The 19,311-nt window shown below is 41.3% G+C and overlaps 1 long non-coding RNA gene across 1 annotated transcript in view; it reads right to left on the minus strand.

Moving 5' to 3' along the window:
• The window catches only part of LOC133552408 (uncharacterized), a 50,241-nt gene extending 40,125 nt beyond the window's left edge, over positions 1-10,116 (minus strand). Inside the window, exon 1 of the long non-coding RNA XR_009806709.1 lies at positions 9,972-10,116. This is a non-coding gene — a long non-coding RNA (uncharacterized LOC133552408). The remainder of the gene's footprint in view (positions 1-9,971) is intronic.
• Positions 10,117-19,311: the final 9,195 nt, after the last annotated feature.

Raw genomic sequence — 19,311 nt, forward strand, 5'->3', positions numbered from 1 at the left:
GGGCAAGTAACTGCTGCTCTCTGTGGAGGGTCGGGTGGGACAAAATAAAATAAATGAATAACTAATTAAATGTGTCATAAATTTATTATAATTGGAATCAAATACATAAATGTATTATCATGTTTCATTAATGTCTTACATGCAAATGTGCATTTAATTATTTAATAATTTTACTGAATTATTTAAAGATTTAATAGCTTCATGATTTATTTTGCATTTCATATTTTAATAAGTCCACCATAAAATAATCAATATTTTTTTGGGATAATTAAATAAATAGCTGAGATAGGCTCCAGCACACCACCCGCGATCCCAAAAGGGACAAGCGGTAGAAAAATGGATGGATAATTAAATCAACAATTAGCGTATTTTCCAGACTTTAAGCAGCCACATTTTTCCCCAAGCTTTGAACCCTGCGGCTTATACAAAGAGGGTTCCTATCTATGGATTTTTAATGGCTAGATTATCAAATATATCAAGCAAAGTAATCCAACAATGTACTAGGGGCGGCACAGCTCGGTTGGTAGAGTGGCCGTGCCAGCAACTTGAGGGTTGCAGGTTCGATTCCCGCCTCCGCCATCCTAGTCACTGCCGTTGTGTCCTTGGGCAAGACACTTTACCCACCTGCTCCCAGTGCCACCCACACTGGTTTACATGTAACTTAGATATTGGGTTTCACTATGTAAAGCGCTTTGAGTCACTTAAGAAAAGCGCTATATAAATATAATTCACTTCACTAAAAAGATCGACTAGCTTTATCACACCAACAAATTGTCAGGCTTGCCACTTACAGTTTGTGTTTTAGTTTTTCCTCTGTGTGTGTTTAGTATTTCCTGTTTTTAGTTCCTGTCAGCGCTCTTATTTTGTCTGTTTCCTGTTTTTTTCCCTGTGCACTGTTTTCCCCTCAGCTGCGGCTGATTGGCACCTGGCCACACCTGGTGTCAATCAGCCCGCTCCTATTTTACCTGCTTTGTTCCTCCAGTCAGTGCTGGATTATTATCGCTCTTGTCGTTGCTACATGTCATGTATTGTCACTCCTGTCGTGTCGTGTCTTTGCAGCGTAGCGGTAAGCTATATTTCGTTAGATGTTTGTAGCTTACAGTTTTTTGTTCCCTGCTTCCAATTTGTCTTTGTACAACACGTAATTACTTCTGTTCCTGGTTCTGTTCATGCAAGCCTCCATGCTAAGCCGTATTTGTTTTTGCTAGCTTCCATTATGAGCTCCTTTTATTTTCTAGCTCCCATGCTAGCTCTCTTAATTTGTTATCCGCCCACGTGCGCTCTTTTTGTTTGTACCCTTGGTTTGATTTTGTCTAAGTATCTTTACTAAATCATGTTTCCTCACTCCATGCCTGCCTCCATCTCTGCATCTTGGGGTTCGACACAAACAAACTATTCACTATTGGATAATTAGTTGTGGTGTGCATGTGTGTTCTTGTATTTCTGCCCTTCTTGGGACAGCAACAAGGAAAGGTACTGTCCATATGAGGACCGGTGAACAAGTTAGGACATAAATGATGGTCCCCATACGGAAAACCATTGCATCTAATATAAAATTTCTCATTCGCACCCGTGGTGGTTAAATCTATCAAAATTAGAGTGGTTCCAAAAAGGAAGTATTTTTCAAAATGACTGTGTGTCGGTTTTAAAAGTGCTCTCCCTCTGGTCAACATATGAAATAACAAGTGTGTGTCAGAAATTGAAATGCGCCCCCATTGGCCAAAATTTCTTAAAAATGTATCAAATAAATGTGTAGATAGAGGCATACTGTAATAACTTTAAGTAAATAATGAAGATTAAAAAACAATTACAAAAAAAATAAAAATAACTAAAAGCAGTCTTTTTCTTACAATGTGTCGACTTTTTTCTTATAAAATGGGAACAATTTCTCAAATTTATTCTGTAATATTTTCTCGTAAAATTACTACTATTTTTTATGTAAAATGATTACTTTTTAATGCAAAACGGTGACATTTGCCATTAAATTCCGACTTTTATCAGAACGTTGCTCAAATGTTCAGTTTTTCTTGTAAAATTTTGACTTGCGTTGAGTAAAATTACGACTTTTGCGATAATACATGCTAAACTTCTAAGTGTTTCTTGTGAAATTCCAACTCATTTTTCACAGCGGTTTAGCTCGGTTGGTAGAGCGGCCGTGCCAGCAACCTGAGGGTTGCAAGTTCGATTCCCGCTTCCGCCATCCTAGTCACTGCCGTTGTGTCCTTGGGCAAGACACTTTACCCACCTGCTCCCAGTGCCACCCACACTGGTTTAAATGTAATTTAGATATTGGGTTTCACTATGTAAAGCGCTTTGAGTCACTAGAGAAAAGCGCTATATAAATATAATTAGCTTCACAACAAGCTTTTTTTATATTGGCATAGTATGTATTATTAATGATGTAAATACAAATCTCTATATGTCGAGCAAAGGTGGTCCTAAAGAGGTCCGAGGTTTCAAAAAGGTAAGAAATACAAGGGTGTGTGTGTGTGTGTGTGTGTGTATGCTTGTATTTCTACCCTTCTTGAGACACTAACAAGGAAAAGTACCTTTATTAATAGGAGGACCGGTAAACAAGTTAGAAGAATGCAACTAAAATAGGCTCCTGCAACCCCCTCTAATCCGAAAGGGACAAGCGGTACAAAAATGGATGGATGGACAGTCTTTTTCTTACAATGTTTCGACTTTTTTATAAAATTGGGAACAATTTCTAAAATTCATTCAGTTTCTGTAATATTGCAATATTTTCTTGTAAAATGATTACTTTATGTTAAATTATTACTTTTCAATGCAAAATGGTGACATTTGTAATATAAAAGTTCTGACTTTTATCACAATATTGCCAATTTTTCTGTTGTTCTTGTAAAATAGGGACTTTTTTTTAGTAAAATTATGACTCGTCATATTTTTTCCAAGAAAAATTCCGATTAATCAATCAATCAATCAATGTTTATTTATATAGCACTAAATCACAAATGTCTCAAAGGACTGTACAAACCACTACAACTACGACATCCTCGGAAGAACCCACATTAGAGCAAGGACAACTCACACCCACCCAAGTGACAATGATGACTATGAGAACCTTGGAGAGGACCTCATATGTGGGCACACGTTACCGTAACATAGTCCGAGGTCACACTGTTATGGGAGACACACTGCACCCTGTCAGTAAGATAAGAGTTAAACCAAGACAGGGCTAAGTCTGACATACCAATTCGTGTTTTGATACGCTCTAATAAAATATTATGATCGACGGTATCGAAAGAAGCGCTAAGATCGAGGAGCAGCAACATAGATGACACATCAGAATCCATCGTTAGCAATAGATCAGCGATCCCCAACCACCGGGCCGCGGCCCGATTGGTACCAGGCCGCAGAAGAATTTTTTATTCAAAAAAATAAAAATAAAAATAAAAAAATATATATATATATATTTTTTTTTAATCAAAATAACAAACACAATATACACTAACAAAAACCTCCCTTTTTCATGACAAAAACGTCCCTTTTTCATGACAAAGAAGAAAAAATATATATATATCAACTGTGTGTCGGTTTTAAAAGTGCTCCCCCTGTGGTCAACATATGAAATAACAAGTGTTTTTAAAATTTTGAAGATCTCACCCTCTGGCCATAGTATGTAATAACAAGTGTGTGTAAGAAATTGAAATGCGCCCCCTTTGGCCAAAATTTATTTAAAAAAATTAAATGAGTGTATATAAAGACACACTGTAAAAACCAGAAGTAAATAATGAAGATTAAAAAATAATTACAATCAAAACAATCGACAAAAATAACTAAAAGCTTACCTATTTTTATATTTGCATAATATGTATATATTATTAATGTTGTAAATATAAATCTGTATGTCGGGTGGTCCTAAAGAGGTAGTCATTTTTCGGAGGTGTCAAGAAGGTAACATATAGAATACTGTCATGTCTTTTTGATCATGTCTTGTTTGGCTATGTTCTATTGAGCTTTGGACTCTTTAAGTTCTTGTTTTTTTTCACTCCCTTGTTTTGTCGCCATGGTTCATCATTGTGTTCACCTGTCTCTGATTAGTGCTCTCCCGGTAACCCTCTTCCCGACCACTAATCAGAGGCAGTATTTAAGCTCGTCTTTGCCAGTCAGTCACGCTGGCGTCATTGTGTTCTTTTCCTGCTCTGTGCTGACTTGTTTCATGCCTTGCCATAGTTTCATGCCATGCCAAGTACGTTTTTGTTTATTCATGACATTGTTAACGATTTTTGTTTGTTGTCCATAGATAGGTCTAAGTTGTGTTTTCGCCTTGTGCGCCTTTTAGATGGTTCCTCTTTTTTTGGTGAAGATTAAATGTTTATACCTGCACGCCATGTCATGAGTAGTCCGTCCGCAGCAAGCGGCGACATCCCCCCATCGTGACAGAAGCTGCCTCTGATTAGTGCTCAGGAAGCAGGTGAGCGGGCGAGCACTAATCAGAGACAGGTGAAAACAATGATTAACCATGTCGACAAAATAAGGAAGTGAAAAAAAACAGGAACTTAAAGAGTCCAAAGGTCAAACAAGACATGATCAAAAATACATGACGAATAGAATAGACTTTGTCATTCAATTTACAAAATAAAGGCCTACTGAAACCCACTACTAGCGACCACGCAGTCTGATAGTTTATATATCAATGATGAAATATTAACATTGCAACACATGCCAATACGGCCTTTTTAGTTTACTAAATTACAATTTTAAATTTCCCGCGGAGTTTCCTGTTGAAAACGTCGCGGAATGATGATGTGTGTTTGTGACGTTATTGGTTGGAGGGGACATATTAGCACCACTTACGGCTAAAAGTCGTCTCTTTTCATCACATAATTAAACAGTAATTTGGACATCTGTGTTGCTGAATCTTTTGCAATTTTTTCAATTAATAATGGAGACTATAAAGAAGAATGCTGTTGGTGGAAAGCGGTGGATTGCAGCTGCCTTTAGCACCGAAACACAGCCGGTGTTTCTTTGTTTGTTGTGAAGCTTTAACACAGAGCGGTCAAGCGAACATGTTTCTCTACGTCAACCAGCAAGTTTTTGGATAGGAAAATTGTGATATTAAGTCGGCTCTTACCGGAGACTTGAGTGGATTACGCGACCTCATCCTCCAGCTCAAAAAGGCAGCTGTGATTTTGGCTCCTCGGCTTGTCTCAGAGACACTGGCGTTCACCGCAGCCATCAGACTTTCAGGTATGACTTCATAATCTCACTAAAATACCATTAACACAATAAGTAAATAAGGGATTTTCCAGAATTATCCTAGTAAATGTGTCTAATTACATCTGAAACTCTCCCACTGCGGCCTCCTTTAGCCGTCGCCTTTCCTTTTTTTGTGCTTCACTCTAAATTTCCTCATCCACAAATCTTTCATCCTTGCTCAAATTTACAGGGAAATCATCGCTTTCTCGGTTCGAATAGTTCTAGCTGCTGCTGGCTATGATTGTAAACAATGTGAGGATGTGAGGAGCCCTACAACCGGTGACATCACACGCACATCGGCTTCTACTTCCGGTACAGGCAAGGCTTTTTTATTAGCGACCAAAAGTTGCAAACTTTATCGTTGATGTTCTCTACTAAATCCTTTCAGCAAAAATATGGAAATATCGCGAAATGATCAAGTATGACACATAGAATGGACCTGCTATCCCCGTTTTAATAAGAAAATCTCATTTCAGTAGGCCTTTAAGGACTCCAACTTAAAATACGGGAGTGGGAACAAATATGGGCACAAGAAGTAATAAAGGAAAAACTAACAATTAAAATAAACAGACTATTATACTTATGTATAAAATACTACACGGTCTAGCTCCATCCTATCTTGCCGATTGTATTGTACCATATGTCCCGGCAAGAAATCTGCGTTCAAAGGACTCCGGCTTATTAGTGATTCCCAAAGCCCAAAAAAAGTCTGCGGGCTATAGAGCGTTTTCATTTCGGGCTCCAGTACTCTGGAATGCCCTCCCGGTAACAGTTCGAGATGCCAACTCAGTAGAAGCATTTAAGTCTCACCTTAAAACTCATTTGTATACTCTAGCCTTTAAATAGACTCCCTTTTTCGACCAGTTGATCTGCCGTTTCTTTTCTTTTTCTCCTATGTCCCACTCCCCCGTGTGGAGGGGGTCCGGTCCGATCCGGTGGCCATGTACTGCTCGCCTGTGTATCGGCTGGGGACATCTCTGCGCTGCTGATCCGCCTCCGCTTGGGATGGTTTCCTGCTGGCTCCGCTGTGAACGGGACTCTCGCTGCTGTGTTGGATCCGCTTCGGACTGGACTCTCGCGACTGTGTTGGATCCATTATGGATTGAACTTTCACAGTATCATGTTAGACCCGCTCGACATCCATTGCTTTCCTCCTCTCCAAGGTTCTCATAGTCATCATTGTCACCGACGTCCCACTGGGTGTGAGTTTTCCTTGCCCTTATGTGGGCCTACCGAGGATGTCGTAGTGGTTTGTGCAGCCCTTTGAGACACTAGTGATTTAGGGCTATATAAGTAAACATTGATTGAATAAAGATAATAAGCAATCCTGTACAATATACAAAACGCTATAGAAATACAAAATACTGTACTATGTACAGAACAAGACAAGAAGAAATAAATAACAATCAGTGTCGAATATATTGCACTCGAAGGGTAGTATTGCACAGTAGGGTATTAGGGTAGGATATTGTATAAGGGTGTATTATTATTATTATTATTATAAGTTAGAGTTCAACATGGACACAGCTCTGGGAAAGAAGCTGTCTCTGAGCCTGTTTTGTTCTGGGTCTGATGCACCTGCCCGATGGTAGCAGGTCGAACAGGTGGAAGCCAGAATGTGTGTGTGTGTGTGTGTGTGTGTGTGTGTGTACAGCACACAGACCTCCCTCAGACACTAAATCATTCCCAACCACACTGAATAATATTACTCTGCAGTCAGATTTATCCTTTCTTTTTTTTTTTACTCATTAGGTGCAGGTTTCCGTTTTAGAATCACATTCCGGGGAAAATGGAAATGAGTGACACCGAATGAGCCATTTAGAGACGCCAGACGTCCACGTTAACGCCGGATCCGAGCTGAAATGGCACTCCGATGTACAGCGCATGCTAATGACGTATTAAGTCTGGAATTCTCGCCAACACCTACCGATTCACTTCAAGTGGTGTCGAGGTCGGGATTAGTTTTAAGAACATTTTACGTGAATAACATGTTCCGGCAAAATCTACGAACTGTGGATTAGAAGGTGGCGCTTCATCATTTCAACTCCGACACGTAATCAGCTCACTGCAACATCCTAGTCATTCACACCTGGATAAAAGAAGCACACACACACTCACACGCACACGTTACACAAGCGACAGATATTAGAGCGGCTGCAGGAAGTGTTCAGCTGAAAGGTCAAGCAGGCCGCGGTTCCGCTAATTACCACGCCTTGCAAGCTCGCTGTTGATAGTCAGCTGGATAGGTTCAGTGTGAAAGTATGAATGAATTAATTTAATGAATGAATGGATTTATATCCGGCAGACATATACAGTGGGGCAAAAAAAGTATTTAGTCAGCCACCGATTGTGCAAGTTCTCCCACTTAAAATGATGACAGAGGTCTGTAATTTTCATCATAGGTACACTTCAACTGTGAGAGACAGAATGTGGAAAAAAAATTCAGGAATTCACATTGTAGGAATTTTAAAGATTTATTTTGTCTACATGTGCTTTGTGGACTTGGAGAAGGCATTGGACCGTGTCCCTCGGGAAGTCCTGTGGGGAGTGCTCAGAGAGTATGGGGTATCGGACTGTCTTATTGTGGCGGTCCGCTCCCTGTATGATCAGTGCCAGAGCTTGGTCCGCATTGCCGGCAGTAAGTCGAACACGTTTCCAGTGAGGGTTGGACTCCGCCAAGGCTGTCCTTTGTCACCGATTCTGTTCATAACTTTTATGGACAGAATTTCTAGGCGCAGTCAAGGCGTTGAGGGGTTCCGGTTTTTGGTGAGCGCAGGATTAGGTCTCTGCTTTTTGCAGATGATGTGGTCCTGATGGCTTCATCTGACCGGGATCTTCAGCTCTCACTGGATCGGTTCGCAGCCGAGTGTGAAGCGACCGGAATGAGAATCAGCACCTCCAAGTCCGAGTCCATGGTTCTCGCCCGGAAAAGGGTGGAGTGCCATCTCCGGGTTGGGGAGGAGACCCTGCCCCAAGTGGAGGAGTTCAAGTACCTAGGAGTCTTGTTCACGAGTGAGGGAAGAGTAGATCGTGAGATCGACAGGCGGATCGGTGTGGCGTCTTCAGTAATGCGGACTTTGTACCGATCCGTTGTGGGGAAGAAGGAGCTGAGCCGGAAGGCAAAGCTCTCAATTTACCGGTCGATCTACGTTCCCATCCTCACCTATGGTCATGAGCTTTGGGTCATGACCGAAAGGATAAGATCACGGGTACAAGCGGCCGAAATGAGTTTCCTCCGCCGTGTGGCGGGGCTCTCCCTTAGAGATAGGGTGAGAAGCTCTGCCATCCGGGAGGAACTCAAAGTAAAGCCGCTGCTCCTTCACATCGAGAGGAGCCAGATGAGGTGGTTCGGGCATCTGGTCAGGATGCCACCCGAACGCCTCCCTAGGGTGGTGTTTAGAGCACGTCCAACCGGTAGGAGGCCACGGGGAAGACCCAGGACACGTTGGGAAGACTATGTCTCCCGGCTGGCCTGGGAACGCCTCGGGATCCCCCGGGAAGAGCTAGACGAAGTGGTTGGGGAGAGGGAAGTCTGGGTTTCCCTGCTTAGGCTGTTGCCCCCGCGACCCGACCTCGGATAAGCGGAAGAAGATGGATGGATATTTTGTAAATTATGGTGGGAAATAAGTATTTGGTCAACCATTCAAAGCTCCCACTGATGGAAGGAGGTTTTGGCTCAAAATCTCACGATACATGGCCGATTCATTCTTTCCTTAACACGGATCAATCGTCCTGTTCCCTTAGCAGAAAAACATCCCCAAAGCATGATGTTTCCACCCCCATGCTTCACAGTAGGTATGGTGTTCTTTGGATGCAACTCAGTATTCTTCTTCCTCCAAAACATGACGAGTTGAATTCATACCAAAATGGATACATGGATGATACAACAGAGGATTGGGAGAATGTCATGTCGTCAGATGAAACCAAACTAGAACTTTTTTGGTATAAACTCTTATTGTTAGGCAGTCTCATTAACATCCTCCCAGCGCAGTAACAACACACAACAACAGCAGTCACGTTTTCGTCTACCGTAAATCAGTTTGTCTGCCGTAAACAGCAATGTTGTGACACTCTTAAACAGGACGATACTACCATCTACTGTACATGCATATGTGACAGTAACACCTACGGCAGGGGTCACCAACCGTTTTTAAACCAAGAGCTACTTCTTGGGTATACTAATCAATGCGAAGGGCTACCAGTTTGATACACACTTAAATAAATTGCCAGAAATAGCCACTTTGCTCAATGTACCTTTAACTCTATGTTATTATTAATAATATTTATCTTTGTGGAACCACTGATCATCTTAATGATTTCTCACAATAAATATATATTTTTGATGTCACGTTTTAAATAGGTTAAAATCCAATCTGCATTTTTGTAGCTGTAAATATACTCCTCCCCTCTTAACCACGCCCCCCCATCACCCGAAATCGGAGGTCTCAAGGTTGGCAAGTATGGCATGATGTATAATTCTAATTGCCTTTTTCTGGAGCTTTAAAAAATCTGTAGGTGTGCCCTCAAACTTCAGCGCAATACTGTAAATGCGTCAATAAAGAAAAGAGAAAAATGTGTGTAAGTTTTTGGTGCATTAACCATAAATTTAAAAAAAAATACTAAATTTTCCGAGCTACGGAAAGCACCGGTAATCAGGCAGCATCCACCAACATTTTAGAATACATACATATATTGGCCGCACCAGACTATAAACCCCAGAAAGATTTTGCAAATGTTTATTTACATACCTTAACTGTTTCCAAACTCTGCCTGTTGCACGGCAGTAAAACGGCGGATCGAACAAAGCAGAAGTCATCGTCATGGACCCACTAGCTGCCGAGGCCAGCTCTCCAGTCAGCTAAACAAAACACCGGGGATGTTTTGGTGAATTTACGAAACTGAAACAGTACAAAAAAAAGAATGCCGTTAAAAGTTAGTAACACCAACAAAGACACTCGTAAACGTGTTAGCATATTAGCTCATGCTAACAACGCCAGCTTGATTGCATAGCACGTACGAATACGCATGAAACCACGGTTTAGTAAGTATGAATTGTTTAAGATATATTGTGAAACTTAGAAATGTTGCTTGGAGTAATGAATGAAGAATATTTTCGAGCAGAAAAGCTGTGGACGCCTATACTTCCGGCAAAAAACAAGAAGTACATTGTCAACCCGCAGCACCTGCACTGAGCAAACTTAATGGCCTCGCATTTAGGTGTATCACACTGGCAACTACAGTGGTATTTTCTAGCCTGTAACTAGTGTGCTAACCGCTGGCTGAAAACTAGTGCGATAATCGCTTGTAGGCAACTTGTGTCCTAGTTGCTAGCTGACAACTAATGCTCTAATCGCTAGAAGGCAACTAGTGCGCTAATTACTTGCTGGCAACTGGCACGTCAATCACCAGCTGAAAACTAGTGCGCTAATCGCTTGCTGGCAACTATTGGGCTAATCACTAGCTGGCAACAAGCATGCTAATTACTAACAAACTAATTGCTCGCTGACAACTAGTGGACTAATCGCTAGCTGGCAACTAGTGTGCTATTTGCTTGCAACGTGTGCACTGATCACGAGTGACATGCTAATCGTTAGCTGACAACAAGTGAGCTGATCTTTGGCTGGTAACTAGTGCACTAAACACTCGCTGGCATACTAATCGCTAGCTGACAACTAGTAATATAATATCCTGCCGGTAACTGGTGCACTAATCGCTAGCTGGCAACTAGTAAAATAATATCCTGCCGGTAACTGGTGCACTAATCGCTAGCTGGCAACTACTGCACTGATCGGTAGCATGCAACTTGTGAGCTAATCACTTGCTGGCAATTACTGGGCTAATCACTAGCTGGCAACTAGCATGCTAATTGCTAACAAAATAATCGCTAGATAGGAACTAGTGTGGTTAAATGCTGGCATGCTAATTTCTAGCTGACAACTAGTGATCTAATCTCTGGCTGGTAACTAGTGCACTAATTGATTGCTGCATGCTAATCACTAGCTGACAACTAGTAATATAATATCCAGCCCGGTAACTAGTGCTCTAATCGCTAGTTGGCAACTAGTGCACTGATCACTAGCATACAACTTGTGAGCTAATCACTTGCTGGCAACTACTGGGCTAATCACTAGCTGGCAACTAGCATGCTAATTACTAACAAACTAATTGCTCGCTGACAACTAGTGGACTAATCGCTAGCTGGCAACTAGTGTGCTAATTGCTTGCAACGTGTTCACTGATCACGAGTGACATGCTAATCCTTAGCTGACAACAAGTGAGCTGATCTCTGGCTGGTAACTAGCGCACAAAACACTCGCTGGCATACTAATCGCTAGCTGACAACTAGTAATATAATATCCTGCCGGTAACTGGTGCACTAATCGCTAGATGGCAACTACTGCACTGATCGATAGCATGCAACTTGTGAGCTAATCACTTGCTGGCAATTACTGGGCTAATCACTAGCTGGCAACTAGCATGCTAATTGCTAACAAAATAATCGCTAGATAGGAACTAGTGTGCTAAATGCTGGCATGCTAATTTCTAGCTGACAACTAGTGATCTAATCTCTGGCTGGTAACTAGTGCACTAATTGATTGATGCATGCTAATCGCTAGCTGACAACTAGTAATATAATATCCAGCCCGGTAACTAGTGCTCTAATCGCTAGTTGGCAACTAGTGCACTGATCACTAGCATGCAACTTGTGCGCTAATCGCTTGCTGGCAACTAGCATGTCAATCGCCAGCTGAAAACTAGTGCGCTAATTGTTTACTGGCAACTACTGGGCTAATCACTAGCTGGCAACTAACATGGTGATTACTAACAAACTAATTGCTCGCTGACAACTAGTTGACTAATCGCTAGCTGGCAACTAGTGTGCTAATTGCTTGCAACGTGTTCACTGATCACGAGTGACATGCTAATCGTTAGCTGACAACAAGTGAGCTGATCTCTGGCTGGTAACTAGTGCACTAAACACTCGCTGGCATACTAATCGCTAGCTGACAACTAGTAATATAATATCCTGCCGGTAGCTGGTGCACTAATCGCTAGCTGGCAACTACTGCACTGATCAGTAGCATGCAACTTGTGAGCTAATCACTTGCTGGCAATTACTGGGCTAATCACAAGCTGGCAACTAGCGTGCTAATTGCTAACAAAATAATCGCTAGACAGCAACTAGTGTGCTAAATGCTTGCTTGCAACTCGTGCGCTGATCACTAGCTGGCATGCTAATTTCTAGCTGACAACCAGTGATCTAATCTCTGGCTGGTAACTAGTGCACTAATTGATTGCTGCATGCTAATCGCTAGCTGACAACTAGTAATATAATTTCCAGCCCGGTAACTAGTGCTCTAATCGCTAGTTGGCAACTAGTGCACTGATCACTAGCATGCAACGTGTGCGCTAATCGCTTGCTGGCAACTGGCACGTCAATCACCAGCTGAAAACGAGTGCGCTAATCGCTTGCTGGCAACTATTGGGCTAATCACCAGCTGGCAACAAGCATGCTAATTACTAACAAACTAATTGCTCGCTGACAACTTGTGCGCTAATCGCTTGCTGGCAACTAGCATGTCAATCGCCAGCTGAAAACTAGTGCGCTAATTGTTTACTGGCAACTACTGGGCTAATCATTAGCTGGCAACTAACATGGTGATTACTAACAAACTAATTGCTAGCTGACAACTAGTGGACTAATCGGTTGCTTGCAACTTGTGCACTGATCACTAGCTGAAATGCTAATCGCTAGCTGACAACTAGTGATCTAATTTCTGGCTGGTAACTAGTGCACTAATTGATTGCTGCATGCTAACCGCTAGCTGACAACTAGTAATATAATATCCATCCCGGTAACTGGTGCTCTAATCGCTAGTTGGCAACTAGTGCACTGATCACTAGCATGCAACTTGTGCTCTAATCGCTTGCTGGCAACTAGCATGTCAATCGCCGGCTGAAAACTAGTGTGCTAATTATTTGCTGGCAACTACTGGGCTAATCACTAGCTGGCAACTAACATGCTAATTACTAACAAACTAATTGCTAGCTGACAACTAGTGGACTAATCGCTAGCTGGCAACTTGTGCACTGATCACTAGCTGAAATGCTAATCGCTAGCTAACAACTAGTGACCTCATTTCTGGCTGGCAACTGGCATGCAAATCACTAGCTGACAACTAGTGATCTAATATCTGGCCGGTAACTAGTGCGCTAATCGCTAGCTGGCAACAGCAGTGAGCAAACTCGTCCAACAAATGGCGCCATAGCCCAAACAATAACACACCTTTTAAGTGCATCTGTCGGTATATGAAAACCATTTGATGATTATTAAACATTACGGCCATCGGCCAATAAAAATCCATAAATTAGCCGCACCGTTTTAAAAGCTGCAGAACCAACACCACATGTTATGTAGAACACAAGAAAGTGTTTTAGATGTACAAAAAATATGACATGAGTGTTGTGAATTTCCCCTCAAAAACAAAAATGGAGCACAACAGTGTTTTAACAATTAGGAAAAAGTACACACATGAGAAAGAATAACATATTTTTATGTATATAAAAAAGAATTGATACAAACATAAGAATTGATACAAACATATGAATACTCACCCCAAAGATCTAAAACTGTTCCCTCAAAACCTGTGCCGTGTGATAAAACTGCACATTTTTTAGAACGGCCTTTTATAGTGCGCACCTGTGCAGGAATCATGCTGTTCAATCAGCATCTTGATATGCCACACCTGTGCGGTGGGATGGATTATCTTGGCAAAGAAGAAATGCTCATGAACACAGGTTTGACAGATTTGTCAACAATATTTAAGAGGAATAGGTCTTTTGTGTAAATAGTAAAAGGAAAATTAGGACATTTCATGACTGGATTTGTTGCACTGGTGGAATCTTATGACAGTTCCATGCTGGAAATCACTGAGAGCGGCCCATTCTTTCACAAATGTTTGTAGAAACAATCTCCATGCCTAAGTGCTTGATTTTATACACCTGTGATTCGGACATTCCAACGTTTTGGAAACCAAGAGCTACTTCTTGGGTACTGATTAAGGCGAAGGGCTACCAGTTTGATACACACTCAAATAAATTGCCAGAAATAGCCAATTTGCTCAATTTACCTTTGATAAATAAATCTCTCTCTCTCTCTCTCTCTCTCTCTCTATATATATATATATATATATATATATATATATATATATATATATATATATATATATATACAGAGTCTCGGAAAGCTGGCGTGCACAAGCGATCCCTCAGAAAGCTGGCGTGCACATCACTTGTGCACGCCAGCTTTCCGAGACTCTTATTTTGTTAGCGCAGGCAGTATGAAGCAGGGCTTTTATTGTGAAGATAGGAAATGTGCAGTCGGCCTTTAGAGTTTTGACGGAAGGGACGGCGCGAAAGTCTGTTGAAATAAAAAGTGTTTCTCGCCTTCCACTCTGTCATTTTTTCATAATAATGAACTGGCAGCAGCCAGCGTCATCTCACAAGACCCTCGGGTGCCGTGAATGTCAATCAAGCAAGCTACGGAATTTGCCGCCAATGTTTTTCTTGTAAAGTGTATGGAAGCTGGATGAATTAGATGCCAAAAACCAACCACTTTCATGTGGTATTGTACAGAAAGGACAACTTTTTTTCTCCTCCATTTGAAAATGTGGGCTTTATCATCATTACTGTCTGATTCCAATCAATGCAAGTCATCAGAATCAGGTAATACACCAACTTATATTCTTGTCTTCGTGAAAGAAAGACATCTATATGTGTTACACATGCTTGTATTATCATTAAACACATTTAACTTGTTTACAAAAATGTCTCTTTCATAAATAAATAAATATAAATGATATATATAAATGAGGTAGATGCCCTCGAGTTGATCAATTGAAAAGTAGCTCGCCTGCAGAAAAAGTGTGGGCGCCCCTGGTTTACATGTATAACTTTCTCCGATTTTCTAAGACGTGTTTTATGCCACTTCTTTTTCCGTCTCATTTTGTCCACCAAACTTATGTTGTGCATGAATGCACGAAGGTGAGTTTTGTTGATGTTATTGACTTGTGTGGAGTGCTAATCAGACATATTTGGTCACTGCATGACTGCAAGCTAATCTGTGCTAACATGCTATTTAGGCTAGCTGTATGTACATATGTACATATATAGCTACACATTTGTAGCTATATTTGAGCTCATTTAGTTTCCTTTAAGTCCTCTTAATTCAATTTAAATCTCATAACACACTATCTGTATGCAAAATGGCTTTTAATTTTTTGCGGCTCCAAACAGATTTGTTTTTGTATTTTTGGTCCAATATGGCTCTTTCAACATTTTGGGTTGCCGACCCCTGCCCCAAAGGGACATGGGGGAAATTATTTTTTTTAGATATGCATCTCGTGTGTCTGCAAACGTTTCTCGTGCGCTCGAGATGTTTTCCGGTAAGCACAAGAAACAAAAGGGACATAGGGAAATTATTTTTTCAGATATCCAAAAAAATTCCGCCATCTCCCTTTAGGGGCTCTGTAAAAAATATATATAATTTGTTTAAGAATATTTTTCTATTGATAACATTTAACTACTATTGATATTAAAATCCATGCTGATTCTTTTATACATTTTAGTTTTTCCACTTTTTTAGTATTGTATTGCTTTCTTCTCCAAATGTATGTCCGAAGAATGGTCAAACTGGGAGTTGGGCTGTATTTTAATTTGTTAGATAACATTATATGTTTGAATAACATGTTTATTCAATTTTAGTAAAACCTCGGCCGAGTCACACCTAATACTATAAAAACAGGAGCCATTACCTTCCTGCTTGGCACTCAGCATCAAGGGTTGGAATTGGGGGTTAAAGGCCTACTGAAACCCACTACAACCGACCACGCAGTCTGATAGTTTATATGTCAATGATGAAATATTAACATTGCAACACATGTCAATACGGCCTTTTTAGTTTACTAAAATTGCAATTTTAAATTTCCCGCTAAGTGTCCTGTTGAAAACGTGCTTGTGACGTTATTGGTTTCAGCGGACATTTTATCCCAGCACCACTCACAACTAAAAGTCGTCCAATTTAATCAATCAATCAACCAATCAATCAATGTTTATTTATATAGCCCCAAATCACAAATGTCTCAAAGGACTGCACAAATCATTACGACTACAACATCCTCGGAAGAACCCACAAAAGGGCAAGGAAAACTCACACCCAGTGGGCAGGGAGAATTCACATCCAGTGGGACGCCAGTGACAATGCTGACTATGAGAAACCTTGGAGAGGACCTCAGATGTGGGCAACCCCCCCCCCCCCTCTAGGGGACCGAAAGCAATGGATGTCGAGCGGGTCTAACATGATACTGTGAAAGTTCAATCGATAGTGGCTCCAACACAGCCGCGAGAGTTCAGTTCAAAGCGGATCCAACTCAGCAGCGAGAGTCCCGTCCATAGGAAACCATCTCAAGCGGAGGCGGATCAGCAGCGTAGAGATGTCCCCAACCGATACAGGCGAGCGGTCCATCCTGGGTCCCGACGAGCGGTCCATCCTGGGTCTCGACTCTGGACAGCCAGTACTTCATCCATGGTCATCGGACCGGACCCCCTCCACAAGGGAGGGGGGGACATAGGAGAAAGAAAAGAAGCGGCAGATCAACTGGTCTAAAAAGGAGGTCTATTTAAAGGCTAGAGTATACAAATGAGTTTTAAGGTGAGACTTAAATGCTTCTACTGAGGTGGCATCTCGAACTTTTACCGGGAGGGCATTCCAGAGTACTGGAGCCCGAACGGAAAACGCTCTATAGCCTGCAGACTTGTTTTGGGCTTTGGGAATCACTAATAAGCCGGAGTCCGTTGAACGCAGATTTCTTGCCGGGACATATGGTACAATACAATCGGCAAGATAGGATGGAGCTAGACCGTGTAGTATTTTATACGTAAGTAGTAAAACCTTAAAGTCACATCTTAAGTGCACAGGAAGCCAGTGCAGGTGAGCCAGTACAGGCGTAATGTGATCAAACTTTCTTGTTCTTGTCAAAAGTCTAGCAGCCGCATTTTGTACCAACTGTAATCTTTTAATGCTAGACAAGGGGAGACCCGAAAATAATACGTTACAGTAATCAAGACGAGACGTAACAAACGCATGGATAATGATCTCAGTGTCTTTAGTGGACAAAATGGAGCGAATTTTAGCGATATTACGGAGATGAAAGAAGGCCGTTTTAGTAACGTTTTTAATGTGTGACTCAAAGGAGAGAGTTGGGTCGAAGATAATACCCAGATTTTTTACCGAGTCACCTTGTTTTATTATTTGGTTGTCAAATGTTAAAGTTGTATTATTAAATAGAAGTCGGTGTCGAGCAGGACCGATAATCAGCATTTCCGTTTTTTTGGCGTTAAGTTGCAAAAAGTTAATCGCATAATTACACAGTATTCTGGACATCTGTGTTGCTGAATCTTTTGCAATGTGTTCAATTAATAATGGAGACTATAAAGAAGAATGCTGTTGGTGGAAAGCGGTGTGTTGCAGGTGCCTTTAGCATCCAAAACACACCCAGTGTTTCTTTGATTGTTCTGAAGCTTTAATATGGAACAGAGGGGTCAAGCGAACATGATTCTCTACCACATGTGAACTAGCAAGTTTTTGGATGAGAAAATTGTGGTAATAAGTCGGCTCTTACCATAAACATGAGCGGAGCTTGTGCCGTTCTTCCTGCAGCTGTCAGAGGCAGCTGCGACTTTCTTGGCTTTTCCATGGCTTCCCTTAGAGACACTGGCAATCACCACACCCCTCCGGCTTTCAGTTATGACTATATAATCTCACTAAAACACTAGCAACACAATAAGCAGATAAGGGATTTTCCAGAATTACCCTAGTAAATGTGTCTAATAACATCTGAATCACTCCCACTGCCCTCGTCTTTTTTTTTTCTTCTAGTCCTTCACTCTCACTATCCTCATCCATGAATCTTTCATCCTCGCTCAAATTAATGGGAAAATTGTTACTTTCTCGGTCCAAATCGCTCTTGCTGCTGGTGGCTATGATTATGAACAATGTGAGGATGTGAGGAGCTCCACAACCAGTGACATCACGCGCACATCGTCTGCTACTTCAGGTACACGCAAGGCTTTTTTATTAGTGACCAAAAGTTGTGAACTTTATCGTTGATGTTCTCTACTAAATCCTTTCAGCAAAAACATGGCAATATCACGAAATGATCAAGTATGACACATAGAATGGACCTGCTATCCCCGTTTAAATAAGACAATTTCATTTCAGTAGGCCTTTAAATCACCAAAAAAGATTTCCTGGCGCGGCCACCCCTACTGCTCACTGCTCCCCTCACCTCCTAGGGGGTGATCAAGGGCGATGGGTCAAATGCAGAAAATAATTTCGCCACACCAAGTGTGTGCGTGAAAAACATTGGTACTTTAACTTTAATTTAAAAAATATTTTTAAAAAATTGCCATTTTATAGCCAACACTGCATGTAAAAGTCGGACGTCACCAGCCAAGAAGAGCGTTTGTAACTTAAAACCGCCATCAGTGTGTGAATGTGGAAACAGTGTCAAAGTGCATACGAGTACAATCCATTAACATTACCGTAACCTGTTATGTAAAGGTTATATTATAATTTATGTACAAAATAAGATTAAGAATCGTCACCCCAAGAATCGGACTCAAATTCAATGAGTTGCCCAAAGATTCCCACCTTTAATATAATCTTCAAGGGTGAATTTAACTTGAGGTAATCCCTAAATTGAGATGATGTAATGGTGATCATTAGTATGTTTAAGCCGTAAAACTTAGCTTTGACTTGCAATCGCTCACAAGAAAAGTAGTGACCTATGGCCAGCCATCTAATAACATTTTTCCCCGGAGGACCTTTATTATACAATCTCAAATCATGTGGAAGGTGAGACAATATTATGCAATTGGCAAGAGAACGTTCTTTTTGCACGGGCCCTGCGTTACGCTCGGAGAGTAATCATCGGTGGGGTCTGGCAATCATGAAACACATTATTTTGTGTGTTGCTGCAGCACAGCATCCTTGAGTGTACTAGGAAAGAGCGCTTGGGGAGGATGGGC

Source organism: Nerophis ophidion, linkage group LG05 (assembly GCF_033978795.1).
Source record: "Nerophis ophidion isolate RoL-2023_Sa linkage group LG05, RoL_Noph_v1.0, whole genome shotgun sequence".
In the NCBI taxonomy this organism is placed as follows: Eukaryota; Metazoa; Chordata; class Actinopteri; order Syngnathiformes; family Syngnathidae; genus Nerophis; species Nerophis ophidion.